Below are 17,197 nucleotides of genomic sequence, written 5' to 3'. Positions count from 1 at the left end.
TACTACTATATGTAATACTTTAAACAATATATATATATAAAATAAAAACTACTTGTGAAATAACAATTTAAATCTGCAAAGATACTTTTCTTTAAAGTTTTTAAATTGTTTCTGTATGCAGATTGACAAGAACTTAAACATGTATTTTCTGACTTCCCTCCTACATTTTCAACCGTCAGTAAAAATGCCAAAGAGCCTTTTATGAAGTAAATATATACACACACTGTAAGAAGCATTGCAGCAAGTCCTTCCACAGAGTTGCAGAAATTCAACCTTGCATACATCCAAATTTATAAAACAATTATAGAATGATGATTCTGATTGCAAAAGGATGATTTTTTTTCCTGCAAAAGAAATAATAACATTCCTTTGTAATTTTCCTTTCCCCACATTGGATTTAATGAAAACATTCTCCAACACCATACATTAAAAGTTTTGTTGGGTTGAAACTCTCTAATGTAAAATTAAAATAAAACAAATTTCTCCCTATTGAAAACAATGATATATCAGCCCAGGCTCTCTACAGGGCACACTCTAAAATGATGAATTGAAAAATTTATTTGCATAACTTAAACCATCACAGGTCCATAAAAAACAACTCTAACCACAAATCATTCCATATGTTTATCATAAATGGAAAAAAAAGAAGACCAACTATTGAGCTAGGCATTGTGCTTATAAGTAATTTTCAGATTGTCAGTGTTATCCATCTGGTATTTAATGATGCTTTATATACATTATTCCATTGCATTTCATACAAGCCTACTATATACACTAAGTGGGCAGTTTATTATGACCACCTGACGTTTGTAGGCACATTAGCCGTACACTGCATCGTATGAGATATGGAAGCCGAAGGCCTATTCAAACACCTTTGCTGTCTGCAGTTACCAAGATAAAATGTCTCCAATTTGCACAGGAACACAAGGATTGGACAGTTGAGCATTGGAAAAAAGTCATGTGGTCCGATGAATTACGTTTCCAGTTGCATCATGCAGATGGCAGAGTGAAAATTTTGCGGAAACAGCATGAAAGCATGCACCCCACATGCATGAGTACAACCCTTCAAGCTGGTGGGGGCAGTGTTATGGTTTGGGGCATGTTTTCCTGGCATGATTTGGGCCCTTTAATTCGTGTGGAACAACGTCTGAATAGCACCACATACCTAAGTATTGTTGCTGATCAAGTTCATCCTATCATGTTGATGGTGTATCCCAATGGAGATGGCTTCTGCCAACAAGACAATGCGCCATGCCACGGTGCTCGTATTGTGCAGGAAAACTGTGAAATAAGGGGACAGAGTTGTAGACAGCACCTGGGAAGGCACATGGGCATTCTTTAATTATTGTCAGCTGAACCCAAGGCGACAGGCAAAGCCGTGTCTTGGATACACACCTTACCAAAAAGGCAGTTGTGTTCTCAGCATTGACTCTTATCTTTGCCCAGGTGTCAGGGAGTGGGTTTTGATATGTAAATCCAGTCTAGCACTAGGAATGCTCGGGCCTACTCAAGAATGCAAATAATCTCCTTTGTCTTGACTTTTGGTGAAACTTCCTGGTATTTGGGGGTATAAAATAAACATGCTGTAATGGCTTTGGGTCACTGTCTCTCCAGCAGAAGAGGGCAGTGGTCCCACCCGGTTCCCAGCTTTTCCCTTCCATTTTGTGTCTTGTCTCTTTCTTTCATATTTCCTCAATCCCCAGTCCCTCTACTTGAAGAACCGGATCATCTCTCTTTCCATGCTGGACATGGAAAAGAGAGACCCCGTCATACAGAGTGAAAGGGCAGTGTACTATTTGCTACAAGTTAGTGAGAAAAGACCCCTCTGATGAGACAAATTTTGAGCAGACACCTGAATACAGTGAAGGAGCCAGCCCTGTAGATATCTGTGGGGAAGAACTTTGCAGACGGAAGAAATAGCAAGTGTTGGAGATAGGAGTATACTGGTGAGAGGTAGGAGAAGGGGAAGTTCAAGAAACTTCTAGGTCCCTAATGTGGCTTGTGGGGGTGAGTGAAGGGAAGAGTGGTAGGAGATGAGGTCAGAGAGAAATGATAAAGACTCTGGGTTTATTCTGAGTGAAATGGGAAACAACTGGAAGGAAATGGGTAGAGGAGTCATGGATCCTGTGTTGTACCACCCAGACACTCCCTGTTGTCTGGGAGTGCTTTTGGCTGGCAGAGGGATGCCTTGCGTGAGGTTGTGCCTTTCACAGGAGAGGCCACATGCATGAATGATTGATGAGGGAGCATAAAGGCCTGGCTGTCTTAGCCCAACTTGAAGCAGCTCTGAAGGGCCATTCTGAACTGTGTCCAGCATGGCAAGGGGTGAACCTGAGTAGGGGCGGTGAAGGATTAAAGAAGACAGACAAGAGAATACAGTTGGGACCAGGTGGATCACTGTGCCTGGATGAGGAAACAGTGACACAGCCTGTAAGCTGAAGCTTTATTTTATAGTCAGATCACACAAAGCAAAACAAGGGCAAGATGTTTACAATGTTCTTGCGAGTTTCAAATCTGCTTCTTTCCTGTTGTTGCCATTCTCTGAACTCTATCAAACCTTGTTTTGGCAGCACTTGCTGCACCCCCTGCAGCCCACATCCCTTAGCTACCTAGGACTGCAGGGTCCCACTATAAGGTCAAGCTTACAACCATAGCCTTTTGGCTATAATTGTGCTGGGAGGGCTTTGCTATAATTGTGCTGGGAGGCTTGATCCTGTCTGAACGCTGTAGTCGCTCTCCACACCATTCTAGTTCTAAAGTCCAACATGTGGTTGGCCAATCCTATCATTGGGCCAGTATAACCTCCTGAATTCTCTCTTTGACCAATCCAGACCCTCTCCTCCTTTCCACATATGTTGATCCCAAGGACACTCCTTAAAATAGTTCTACATGCTAAATTCTCCAGTCTGCTTCCAGAGAAACCCAATTGATGACAAGTGACATGATACTATGCTTATGCTGCAGAAATATCTCTCTGGCTGCTCTGAGGAGATGGGGTAAAATGGAAGCAGAGAGATTCGTTAAAAGGTACTACAATGGCGAAGATGGAAAATGACAGTGCCTTGAGCTAGAAAGGCAGCAGCGGGGAGGTAACTGGTAATCATATTTCAGATACATGAGAACCAAGACAACAGGATTTATTAGTAGACTGATGAGGGAAATTAGGATAATTCCAAAATTCTTTGGCCTAAGCAACTAAAGAGTAGAGTTGTCATTTACCAAGAAAGGGATGATGTGGAGATGAAAAGTTCAGTTTGGGACATGTTGAGTTTAATATGCCTATTATTCAACCAAAAGGAGATGCCAAGTGGGCAGCTGCACATATGAATCTGGACTTCATAGTAGAGATCTCTGCTGGAGATATAAATTTTGTCATAATCAGCTTAAAGCTGCCATTTAAAACCACGAGACTGAATGAGATGATCTAGTACTGAAGGTTGATAGAGAAGCCCAATGTGTGCCATCATTTAGGGGTGAGGAAGATGAGGAGGATTCAGCAAAGAAGACTAAGAAGGAGAAGTCCAGGAGATAGGAAAGAGAGGTCTAAGAGTACAAATAAAGAAAGTGTTTCAAGGAGGACAGTATGATCAGCTGTGTCATATGCTGCTGATAGTGTTGAGTAAGATGAAAACAGAACCTCCCCAGTAAGAATTGATTCTATGTCCCAGCATTATAATTAGAATTATATCTAATTCAATCCTCATGACAACCCAATGAAGGAGGTAATATCTGATAGATCCTCCCTCCCCCCAACTGATGGACGGAGTATGAGGTAAACTCCACCTGCAGCCGGACATTCCTGAACACCTTATATGGACTGTATATTGAACCACCAATCAGCACCTGCCATATACCCTAAGCCCCCAATTCCTAAATCCCTAGGCCCCTAACCATGTACCTTACATGAAACCACCAATCAGCGTGGGCTGAGTACCCTAAGCCCCGTCCCCTCCTTTCCTCCCCTTAAAAGGCACTCTCACCCCAGCACACACACACACTCTCTCTCTCTCTCCCCGTTTCCCCCTCTGGAAGGCGGCCGGCAGGGTGATCGCAAATAAAGCCTGTGTCCTGGTATCCCATGGTTCTCCGGCCCTCTGTTTCATCTTTCAATATCTTCTACATTTTTGAAGAGAAGGACTTTTTATTTGAAACTTAAGGACCTAGCATTTGGTCACAGAGTTTTCATTTGTTTGTTAGATTCTACTAACAAGGATAGTTGAACAGAGTTCCTCTTACTCAAAAGCCCATGCTTTTAGTACCACATCACTCTATAGAAGATGTTGCATATTGGTAATTGCAGTCCTTGCTGGTAATAATAACATGCCTGCAGTAGCATCAGGCACTAATACACTGATTCTATTCATTGACTCTATTCAACTCAACTCTTCATTTTACAGAAGAGGAACCAAGGTCCAGAGAAGTAAACTGATTTGCCTAAGTCACATAGCTCATTACACATAGTGAAGTAGAACAAGTGCTAAATACTGAATCAAGTTGATTGTATGGTTTTCCAAAAAGCCCTTTAAGTGCAAAACTTCTTCACACATAGCTTGCCTGAATGTAGAGGGATTGGGAGAAGCACCACTCTCAGGCCTGGAGTCCTGATAGAGAAGAAAGAAGAGGCTAAAGTTATGAGACCCAGGCCAGAGGGAGCAGGCAGCATTCCATCCATGGAGGAGGCATTGCTTATGCTGGGACATTATTGATAAAGGGTTGTCCTGAAAGAGGGGGCACACCCTTTTTTTTTTTTTTTTTTAAATATATTTTATTGATTTTTCCAGAGAGGAAGGGAGAGGGATAGAAAGAGAGAGAGAGACATCACCAGCTGCCTCCTGCACACCCCCCACCGGGGGATTTTTTTTTTTTTTAAGGGGGCACACCCTTACAAGGGCTAAGGGACCCTAGATCTGGGGAAAATGGGAAATGAAGTGAAAACACCTAGGTATATGTTCCCATGCCACCACCCCCACACATTTTTCTAACAGATTTAGAGTGTCTATGCCAAGTGCTATGCTAGTCATTTTCCAAGTGCCACCTCTAATCCTCACAAAAATCCCACTTTGAGATTAACTGATTGAAATGCAAAAGCTAGTAAACAGTGGATCCTGGATTGAACCTCAGGGTAGTTGGATCCCAATGCTTACTTTTATCCCACTACAATACACATTCTGACATCTTACATAATAAAATCATCATGGGAGAGTGTAATCTTCATTAATTCAGATATGACTTATATGGGTAAAAACATAAATAACCAAAAAAATATACTTTTACATTAAAATTTTTGGCTTGAGTTAACAGTCTCAATTCTGTACCTCACTGAAAATATGCAGACACAGCCTGAAATGAACACAGAAAAAAAACCAAACTTCTCTCATGATTATGGTACTGCTGCTGTGTGAACTTTTTAAAGATATTTTCAAAAAATTAGTTCAATTAAAGCAAATGTGAATGCAAATTTATGAATACAATGCCTCATATGAATTTGTTACTGGAGAGTTTTGATTATACAACTTTTTTTTGTTTATGTATGCATGGTTACAGGAATAATAAAAAAAATTTTTTTTTAAAAACAGAAGCAGAAACTTTCTATATTTCCTTCCAAGTATTAATTATTTGCATGTCCGTACTGATATTTAAGGATTTCACATGGCCCAAAACAAGTGAGATCTTTCCAAAACCTGGAGAAAGACAGCTTAGGATATAATTCAGAAATTTTGAGTTTTATCCTTTATGATATACATTTTTTAAAATAAGTAGGTTCCATATATTTGTCTAATTCTTTTTCATCTTTTCTACCTTCTCTCAAAAAGCAAATCATCTTTGTTTTATTTTCTTAAATTAGTAACGTGCTAGATGGGTGGGTTACCTTTATTGCAGTCACTTCTGTCGCTCAGAACCATATAACTAGGAAATACATCAACAAGCACTTATGGAGTATCTACAGTGAGCTTCATGCTCGATTAAAGGCTGCAGTGATGCCCCTCAAAATGGTATTTTATGGAATTTAAGATTATAAGGCATTCCATTATTTTATGTACCACCAAGAAAGAAGAAATACTGCCAATTAAACTATGTTTAAGACATCATAGATTATGAGATGCATCTTGACTTCAAGGAAGTTAATCATATTGAAAAATGCATTTCAGAATTAATAAAATTCAATAATAACTAAAAATAGATTCTGATTTCCAAGCACTTACAATTTAATTTGGGAGTGGGGAAAATCAACCAAGAAAAAATAAATCAGAGAATAAGAAAAACAGTATTAGCAAAAGCATAGAAATAAAAAAAAAAAGTCATATTTGGGGAAACTTCTTAGCTGTAAAGAAAGTACATGTAGGGAATAAAATTTACACAGTATGCCTTCTCCTCTTGCTTGAAAAATTGAAAATGTCCACTATTGAAAAGTGAACAAAAAAAAGTAAAATAAATAAAAACAAATTAGCTTTATCAGAATATATACCTTCGTGATCATCTGAAAGTGGCCAGTCTTTTGGGAATTTAAGCATCTTAAAATGTTTATTTATTGAAGGAAAGGAAAAGGCATAGAAAGGAAAGGAAGCAAAAAAAAAAAAAAAGAAAGAAAGAAAGGAAGAAAGAAAGAAAAAGAAATTACCTAGCTAGCTAGACTGAAAGAGGGAGGGGGAGAAAAACTAGCCAAATAACTATGTCCAATATTATTGAACTAGAGGGCCGGTGCATGACATTCATGCATGGGTAGGGTTCCTAGGTCTGGCCAGTGATCAGGGCCAATTGGGGCCTTCCTGCTGCTGACAAGGTCCTTCCTTTGTTCTGCGCCGCCCCCTGGTGGTCAGCGCACATCATAGTGAGCAATCGAACTCCCCCTCTCTCAGTGGAACTCTCGAGGGGACACTTTGCGTATTAGCCTTTTATATATATAGATACTTTGGGAAAAATAACTCAATAACTTTTTTTTGGTGATATACTCTGGATTTGTTTTCTTTTTCACTTTCTTATTTTTATATTTCTACTTTAAAGAGGAGTGATGTCTAAGAAGTATGTTCTTGTCATTTATTTTTCAAGGTCAAGTACATTATTAGTCTTTAAGCTTGACTCAGACTACTTTACAATGTTTTTTATTTATTTATTTTTAAACATATTTTATTGATTTTTTATAGAGAGGAAGGGAGAGGGATAGAGAGTTAGAAACATCGATGAGAGAGAAACATCGATCAGCTGCCTCCTGCACAACCCCTACGAGGGATGTGCCTGCAACCAAGGTACATGCCCTTGACCGGAATCAAACCCGGGACCTTTCAGTCCGCAGGTCGATGCTCTATCCACTGAGCCAAACTGGTTTTGGCTACAATGTTTTTTAAAAGTGTTTTTTATATCACTGTACCATATTACATGAAAAATGTCTAGAGGTTGCAGGTTCTTCCACCATCAAAGATCAGCACTGCATGGAATTTTATTATTATTATTTTACAAAAAGAGAAGAGCAATATAACTTCAGTGTGCATGTGTTCATAGACTAATGTTCATCTATGTGTGTATACGGCTATTTATGTCTTGGTAGCATAAATGACTCTAATTCGAAAGCTGTAGAGTCACACAACATGTGCTCATCTCCATGGTAACCATTTCTAAGATAAATGCACTTCTGAACAATGATCCCAAAATAGTCTGTTCCCCGTTTTTGTAGATTTCCATTGTAGCAGCAAAAAGTAAATTTGAAAACCTTAATCCATTTCTTAACCAACAAAATTAGAGATAACAAACATATATACAAACCTGCAGAGAAACTATGGTTAAGTGCAAAGAAAATTTCTTTAATAAACTAAAGATTTCATTCCATCTGATTTTTATCTTATTGGATTATCTATATTTATTGCTTCTCCTGCAACTTTTTGGCTTCCTACATTTTAGCCATTTATCCCTTCTGAGATTTCTTGCCTATAAAATGAAGAAAAAGAAATGATCTCCCAGGTCTTTTTTAGCTCTAAAATTTTATGATTTTATGATCTCTCTACTCAACTTGAACCATTATGAGAACCTGAGCTTGGGGAATTAAAAACACTTAAAACCTAAGTCAGGCAATCTTTCCCCTTACTAGGTTAGATAAAAGATAATTTTAAAACTATTTACCACTCCTATAAATTCAAAATATTTTAGTCTTTTTTTTTCCTCATTAATGTTGGCTCTGAGCCTTTAGAATATCTTAATTTTCTAAAATGAGGACAAATTGAAAGTGGCTCTTATATTGGGGAAATCCTTTCTGTAGTTGTGATGATGCTTATCTTGCACATCTCCTCTGATGCAATTTCAGTGTCAAAATCCTCCAAGGGATGGGGAAAGTGTGCCCCTCAAATGGACTGGGCTAGAACATGTTTCAATGGAGAGAATGGTAAAAAGCAGGGCTGATTCTACCCAACCTTTCTCAGTTCTTGGGAAGTGGAAGGCTGATGGCTTGGATTTTAGTATCTTTACTACTTTCTGTACCACAACAACCTCTGGGGCCATTAAATTCTCTATGCTCCAAGATTTATAAGGATAAAGAGGAGGTAGTTTCCCTAAATTTATTCAGAGCCGGCTTAGGCTGATTTGTGACACCATTCTTTTCCTTTGAGAGCAATCCTTACTTTAGACCCAAATCCTTTAAAATTCATTTCCTGCCTTGGGAATATCACATCTTCTCTCACAGCATATCTGAATGCTGACAAGTCCTCCTGCTCTGGGAAATTTCTTCTTTCTCTTATCTGAGCAGAGGTGCTCCTAACAGCGCACCCTGCCCAGACCTCCAAGACTATCACCGTTATTCTTGTCCAAACCTAGACTCACTCCCAAATATACTAACTCCTCTTATGCCTATCAATCTAATCCAGTGATGGGCAACCTTTTGAGCTTGGTGTGTCAAACCTCGCCAAAAAACTGAGCATAACTCGGGTAGTGTGTCACTTTGAGGAAAAAACATTATTTCGCACATAACTCGGGTAGTGTGTCACTTTGAGGAAAAAACATTATTTCGCAAATGTTTCATCCTCAGGAGCAGCAAATGTTTCATCCTCGGCATGAGGCCGCCTCAGCGGCCGCGTGTCATCAGAAATGGCTACGCGTGTCAGTGCTGACACGCATGTCATAGGTTCGCCATCACTGATCTAATCCATGCTAACAAAAGAAAAGGAAAGGCTGAAGAATTTGCATCTACCTTTAGGATATAAGTACCTTTTGAAAGCAGCCCTTTGTAAGTCAGTGCCATTACATTTTTTGGCTAAATTAAAGAATTTGAAAGCATAGAGCAGCACCATAGAATGCCTGAAAAAGGGATGGTTTTGGCAATGGCCTCTTCATTCCATGAAAGAGATGGTTTAGGTCAGTGGTCGGCAAACTCATTAGTCAACAGAGCGGCAAACCGCGCCTTGCGAGCTGCATGTGGCTCGCGAGCCACAGTTTGCCGACCACTGGTTTAGGTATTGGGCTCTGTGGGTGCTATGATAATAATAATAATAAAGGTTTTTCATTTTGGTCCCCAGAGGCTGGTGAATTTTGTACCTCAAAGGTTCAGCTCTGTCATTCATTGTCCACAGGCCAAGTGTGGCTTGAAACTGCTGTGCCTGCCTTGTCCTGACTTCTTGTCAGGCCAGCAAGATTCCAGGTACTCCTCTCTGAAGGCCATTTGTCTGAATTACTTAATCTTGGGGCATGACTCTAGTACGTTTAAAGGGGACCGAGAAATAGTTTAGTATTTCATCTACTTCCTCCCTTCTACTATAGAGTCTGAGCTGAGGATAAGTAATACTATAATACTCTTAATACCAACAGCTTATAGTGTTACTCATATCACATCAAGCTGGTGATCTACTTGGTTTCATTATAGGGCCCAGTCTACCAATAAAGACATACTTTTTTTGTTCTCAAAAGCTAATAGAGGACCACCAAAAACTTCTATCAAAAGCCCTAACAAGCCCTAGCTGGTTTGGCTCAGTGGACAGAGTGTCGGCCTGCGGACTGAAGGGTCCTGGATTTGATTCTGGTCAAGGGCACATGCCCGGGCTGTGGGCTCGATCCCCAGTGGGGGGCATGCAAAAAGCAGCTGATCAATTATTCTCTCTCACCATTGATGTTTCTATCTCTCTCTCCCTCTCCCTTCCTTTCTGAAATCAATCTATAATAATAAAAGTGTAACATGCTAATAAGACCGGACAGCCAAATGACCTTCCGGACATCCTTCCCGATGACTTTCCAGATGAAGCCAAGGCTGCAAGGTCTGAGGCAGAGGCAGCTGCAGTGGCTGTGAGGGCCAAGCCCCTTGCATGAATTTCATGCATCGGGCCTCCAGTAAAAAAAAAAAAAAAAAAGTAATATATATATATATATATATATATATATATTTTTTAAAAAGCCCCAACAAGAAGCAGGTGTACAAACACGTTTCAGTAAGACCTAGAGATACTTGTGTGTGTTTTTCATTGACATGAAATTGCGTAGACATTTCTTGGTGTGGGTATGCTATAACTCCTATACCTGTGAGAATTTAGGTGGTATCTAGTCCATGTTATTATAAATAGTATCCTTGTGTGCAATTATTTTCTTTTGCTTAGGATTTTTTTCTTAGAGAATATTTCCAGGATTTGAATATTCAAATCTATGAGTGTATGCTTATATTTAGAAGGTATGGATATTTTGAATGTTATTTTTACATATGTCCAAATTGATCTCCCAAAGGGTTACAGCACTGTATAAAAGTGCCCTTTTTACCACAAAAGCGGTTTATTTTTAAACTTTGTTTTTCTTTCTCTTGTTTTCCACAGTATAGAGTGTTGCTGCTCTAAATTTAGGGAGACAAGTCCCCTCCTCCTCCCATTGTAAATTCATGAAGAAAACACAGTTTAGATTTTTTTGTGTGGTATAGAAAGAAAAGGCACTTGATATTACAAACAATACAAAATTAGAAAAATTAGTATTTCTATATTTTATTATAGCTTTTTTATTTTTTATTACTTTTATTAAAAAATATCTTTAAAAATACATTTTATTGATTTTTTTACAGAGAGGAAGGGAGAGGAATAGAGAGTTAGAAACATCAATGAGAGAGAAACATCGATCAGCTACCTCCTGCACACTCCCTACTGGGGATGTGCCCGCAAACAAGGTACATGCCCTTGACCAGAATCGAACCTGGGACCCTTCAGTCCACAGGCTGACGCTCTATCCACCGAGCCAAACCGACTAGGGCTATAGCTTTTTTCTTACAATGAATCTTAGGCTTAACTAAAAATTTATTCAACAAAAATCACATGAATAGTATATATATATATTTTTAAAAATATATTTTTTTATTGATTTCAGAGAGGGAGAGGGAGATATAAACATCAATGATGAAAGAGAATCACTGATTGTTGCCTCCTACGCCACCCTCCCTCCTGAGGCTCCAGCCCAAAACCCAGGCATGTGCCTTTGACTGGAATCAAACCCGGGACCCTTCAGTCTACAGGCTGACGCTCTATCCACTGAGCCATGCTGGCCAGGCATGAAGGGCATATTAATCAAGCTTGTCTATATAAAAAGTTAAACTTTCCAATGCTACAGCCACTACTGCCAAAAATCACTCTTCTATCATTCTTCAGAAATAAAAAAAGAAGAAACTATACTTAAACTGAGTCAATGAAAATGACTTTGAAACTTTTTTCTTGCCGATTAGGGTAAATATCTAGCAAATGTTCAATACTAACTGAAAAAGTTTTAGTCAATAAAATACTCCACTATGATTCTGAATATTATCTGATCTAAAAAATTGTTTACATCTCCACACATACCAGCTGGAGAGCTTTTTACATTATCAAATTCCCACAATCAAATTGCCTGAGATCATAATGTATGTAGCAAGCACTGGATGATATTATTATAGACAGAACAGGTTGCACAGGCCTGGTGGTGGCTTCATGCCTTCCAGTCCTCAAAGGAAAAAAAAATTGTGAATCACCTGGAAGAAAAGAATGTGGATTGTTCAGTAGGTGGTTTATCTTTCTCTCTTTCAATCCAGTGACTCAGCACAGCGAAAGCGCTGGGTGCATTCTTCATCTGCTTCTTGAAGAAACCAGATTTAGGAAGCACTACTCACACAGTCGTGATATTATCACATGCTGTTAGCTTAGCTTCATTTTGATAGAGACATATGTATGCAGCTGACCTTAATAAGTTTTACCCCTTGAGTTAGCTATTGCTAGGCATGTTGCTTTGATATTTATTCTAAGTCTCCTCTTTTAAAAATATTGCTAAAAATTACCATTGAGAAATGTGAAAATTAAATGATCCCCTTGTTAAAAACATTGTTTGTAACTCCAGGTCCTTTCTGAGGAAAGAATAAATAGTTGTATTTTAAAAAATAATTCAGCCCAGCTAGCGTGTCTCAGTGGTTGAGTGTGGACATATGAACCAGGAGATTGAGGTTCGATTACCGGTCAGGGCACATGCCCGAGTTGCTGTGCCCTGACTGCATGTTTCAGATTTGGGGCTCAGTCCCCAGTAAGGGGCTCACAGGGGGGCAGCTGATCCATGCTTCTCTGTCATCACTGATGTTTCTATCTCTTTCTCCTTTCCTCTCTGAAATCAATAAAAAGATATTTTAAAAGATAATTCAAAGTGGTCTCTTTCAAGTGTTTCTGGTTATTTATATTTACATCATATTATTTATATTTGAATTATTTATTATTTATAGCACAAGTCAATAAATTCTGGGTTAGATTATAGACAGATTAAAATCCTTTACATTCAAGTTTGGAAAAATGTTAAGTGTCAAAGCTGAGTAATGGGTACATGGGAGGCAATTATATTCTTCTCTCTACTCTTTTGTTTGAAACAGTTTTTAATAAAAAGTTAATATTAAAAACAGCTTTCCTACTAAAGATAGGAATACCTCTTGAAATAAAAGAGACATAAGAAAAATAATTTTTTTTCACATAAATTAAACTAATCTGTCTCCCATGGAGGGAAGAAAAAGAAAATCCCTAATATTTGATTATATTTTTATATGACCTCATCCACAAAGAATTTGAGGCAGCTTACCTAACTGATAATTGTAGTTAAATCTATTGCTTTGTGTCAAAATGTTAAATGATTGTGGTGGTATTTAATTAATATTTACTTTTTCCCTACCTGGAAAAGCAATAGCAGCGTGCAACATAGGGCCAATTGTCTGCTGGTAGAGTGGGGATTTTCCACCTGCCCTAGAAGTCAATATACTCTTGTTTCATTAACAAGAGTATACTGTCATCATTCAAAGACATACTAATGTCTAGGTATTTGAAAACCTAACCAATACTGGATTTTCTGTAATTCATTGCTTCTTCCATTTTTGTGATCTTTTTCATATATTCTATGTCTCTTTCTTCCTCATGTTAGTTTTACTTCTTATGAATAGAATGTACCAGCAACAGATTTCCAAATGTGCTGTTTTTATACATAGCAGCTTTGAAAGCTGAAAAACTGGCTGGCTCTACTTTGGCAGCAGGTTTCTGAGACTAAATTTACCATTTTTCTGCGATTATTCTGAAGCAGACTAACTGCTTTATGTAATATGCAAAAGTCACAGGATCTCTTTAATGCACTGTGCATTTCATTAGGGAGGCAGCCAACCCTGTATTATAGCAGTGATTTTCAGCTGGTGTGCCGCAAGAATTTTTAAAATATGTATACCTGACTAGTCAGGGACATTGATCTCTTTTCCCTTAGATTGTCAAAAAAAAAAAAAAAAAAAAAAATGACAACAGCCAATACAACAATAGCCGTCCAGTGTGAATGAATCAAAATTAAATCTATCTTTTTGTTAGATTGGCAAAAAAATATAATTCATATTTTTTGGTGTGCCACAGAATTTTAGAAATTAGTTTATGTGTGCCATGAGATGAAAAAAGTTGAAAATTGCTGACTTACAACAACAAGAGAAAGGGATAGGTAGGCAAATGGTAATTTGCACACAATTCAAAGGCTTAGTGCTAAACATCAATTTCCATTTTTCTTTTGCACTGAACTATTTAGTCAAGGTATTCAATTGAAAGTAAAGCAGAACAACTTGAGTTTCCTGCTTTCAGTTCTCCTTCCCACCATCTGTTGGAGGTGCCAAAGGCCTGGCCGCCAGAGGAGGCAGATAAAGAGAGAACTTGAGCAGTGGATCTACAGTGGGATAGTTAGTCCTGATAAAATGTTGGTTATAAAGGTTACCCTATCACTTGTGTGAAAGATTACCCTAGAGTTGGTTGTTACGGATTGGACGGATCAGGAAAGAGATACTTTTTACACCTCTGGATGATGGTCTAAAAAGTGTGTTTTTTAAACAGTTATGTCAGGTTAAAACCTGGACACTTAGCACAGGATTGCTTGGGTATACCATACATTGTGCCTTTTGGGGTGGACTTATTACAATTCAGAATGATTTTGAATCTTGAGTCTGTGGAGTTTAATAAAGGCTTTATTGATACCACAAACTCTTTAAAATTACTCTAAAATTTTGTATATTTTTATGGCTAGGATGTACAGATTCATTACATTTACATGGGGGGTCCATGATCCAAAACTAACTAAAGCTTTTTAGTAAGAACCAAGAATTAATTTGGCCTATAAAGACCAACATGTGAAGAAAAAAATGATCACAGCTTTGTTTACGTTTCTGCTTTGACTCCTTGGGGGCGGGCAGGGAATGAGTTGTCCACTTCATTCCTTTCTTCTGATTCAATTCATGACATTTAATGCTATCTCATCCTCTCTGTGTTATTTCCAGAATTGATTGAACAGCCAAGGTTCTTTTTCTAATGTTTGGAAGTTCTATAATTTGTAATCTATTGGTTGCATTTTCTTTTCTTTTAAAAAAATATTCTTATTGATTTCAGAGAGGAAGGGAGAGCAAGAGATAGAAACATCAATGATGAGAGAGTCATTGATCTGCTGCCTCCTGCACACACCCTACTGGGGATTGAGCTCGCAGCCCAGGTATATACCCTAGACCTGAATTGAACCGGGACCCTTCAGTCCACAGGCCGATGCTCTATTCACTGAGCAAAACCAGCTAGGGCTGTGTTTTCTTTTTTAATTTATCTTTACTATTGAAAGTACTACAGATGTCTCTTTTATCCCTATCGACCCCCTCCACTCTATCCCCGCAGAGGATACTGCACTACTGTCTGTGCCCATGGGTTAAGCATATCCTATATAATCCTATATAATAAAAGGCTAATATGCAAATTGTCCCCTCAACTGGGAGTTCAACCGGGAGTTTGACCAGGGGGCGGGGCCTGGTCATATATATATACATACTATATATATGCTAATATTTGATTTAATATACTCTTAAAATTGTAAATGTAGAATCTACTATATTAAATAACTAAATGGTATAAAACTAGTTAGGAAGCATGGCTTCTCTCTCTTCATAAACTGAAAATTATTTGTTATACTACAGTATCATTTTAAATATCATTCAAATAAAGACCATCAGGAATAGGATAAATACAAAAAGTAATTTTAGAAAATTTAAATAAATTCTGATTTTAAAGTTTGGTTGTGAAAAGAATAATCAGTTAAAGTAATTAGAAATAAGTGAAGAAATGGTAAAACTTTAACATCAAATAATCTAGGTGGGGCCATTGTATATTCATAGTTTTAAAGCAAAAATAAAGGATTTCACAGTAGCAGCTTTGATGGTGGTTAAGTAACACTGGTTTTGAATTTAAGTGGAAATACAAAGTTTAATTTAAGCATCAGTGAACACCTGAGTTATTATAAACATTTGAACTTTAGTGATGTTTTAATGTGAAGAAATCATCTTATAATCATTTTATAATATTTAGCATAATGTATATTTTATAAGAAAAAATTTAATATCCTTCACATTTGCACATAATCAACACTTAGAAGCTTAATGATTATGGTGTGTGTCTAAAAACGTCATTTTCAGAAATGATTACTTTGAAATAGGAGTTTGCAAAGCAAAGCAATGTTAATACAATTAGGTAGGCTTTAAATATTTTTTTTGGCTGAATGCAGCTAAAACACAACGAATTAGCTATATTATTATCTAACCACTTCATCAGTGCCTTCGTCACTCTCTTTCTAGTGCACTTATCTAGAAAAAGAAAAATCTACAACCCTTCATGTTTTTTTGTGCCATGAACCAATGTAAAAAAAATCACACAATTGGGCAGAATAGGGCAATAATAACAATAAACAATGCTAAGCAACATTTATACTCATTGCATTATATAAGGTACAATGCTAAAATTTATTGTAAGCATTCCTCACAACAATCTGGTGAGAGAGATACAATTATTCTACTTAAGGTGAAAAACTGAGGTTTACTGATAGAGCGCTCTAGTCACATGTCCAAGGTCACACCGCTGTAAATGGCAAAGCCAGGATTCGAACTCTGTTATTCTGACCCTAGAGCTTGGGCTTTTTTTCTTTTAACCACTTAATACATGCCACCAAACTCAAGTGAACATTTAACATTTTCTGACAAATGACCTCCCTTTTAGACTGATGAACTATTTCTATTTCATTGAGAATAGAGAAAATGTGAGAAAACTATATTTTCCTAAATCAATTCTACTGATCTATGTCAGTATCAAGTGGTTAACAGCCTGTGCTCTGCGCCTTACCAATTGTCATGATAGGCCCAACTTCCTTATGTGTTTGATAGGAATGATAACGTACCGACTTCAAGAGTTTGTTATGAAGATGAAACACGCTAATGCATGTAAGGCACTTGGAACAGGACATGATACATTTCAAGTACTCAATAAAATTTTCCAGTATCATTATCTTGTCCCTCCCTGCAACCCCCAATCAAAAATCAATCTGGTTACATATCATCTGCTTCCCCTCCATCTCTTTTCTTCCTGTTCTACCAAGGCTTCTGCTGCTTTGATTATGCCCTCTCGCTGTGCTGTGTTATAAATCTCCCTCTCTGCAGTATAATCTGACAACTACCACTGAACAGAAACAAAAATCCCTCACTGACCGCCCTCCCCCCACCCCCCAGCTACTGTACCAGTCTCTAGTCCTCTTCACAATCCTGTTCAGTCTCACTTGCTGGCTCCATTTATTTTCTCCCCCTACCTCCTTAAAAATTAGAATTCCTTAGAGCTGTGAACTAGGACCTATTTTCCTTTTAGATCATCTCTCCATAAATGATCTCATCTATTCCCATGGCTTAAAATAACATCCATGTTCTGATGATCCC

The sequence above is a fragment of the Eptesicus fuscus genome, chromosome 11, assembly GCF_027574615.1.
Source record: "Eptesicus fuscus isolate TK198812 chromosome 11, DD_ASM_mEF_20220401, whole genome shotgun sequence".
In the NCBI taxonomy this organism is placed as follows: domain Eukaryota; kingdom Metazoa; phylum Chordata; class Mammalia; order Chiroptera; family Vespertilionidae; genus Eptesicus; species Eptesicus fuscus.
The sequence above is the reverse complement of the archived record's forward strand: the minus strand, read 5'-3'. Positions refer to the sequence as shown.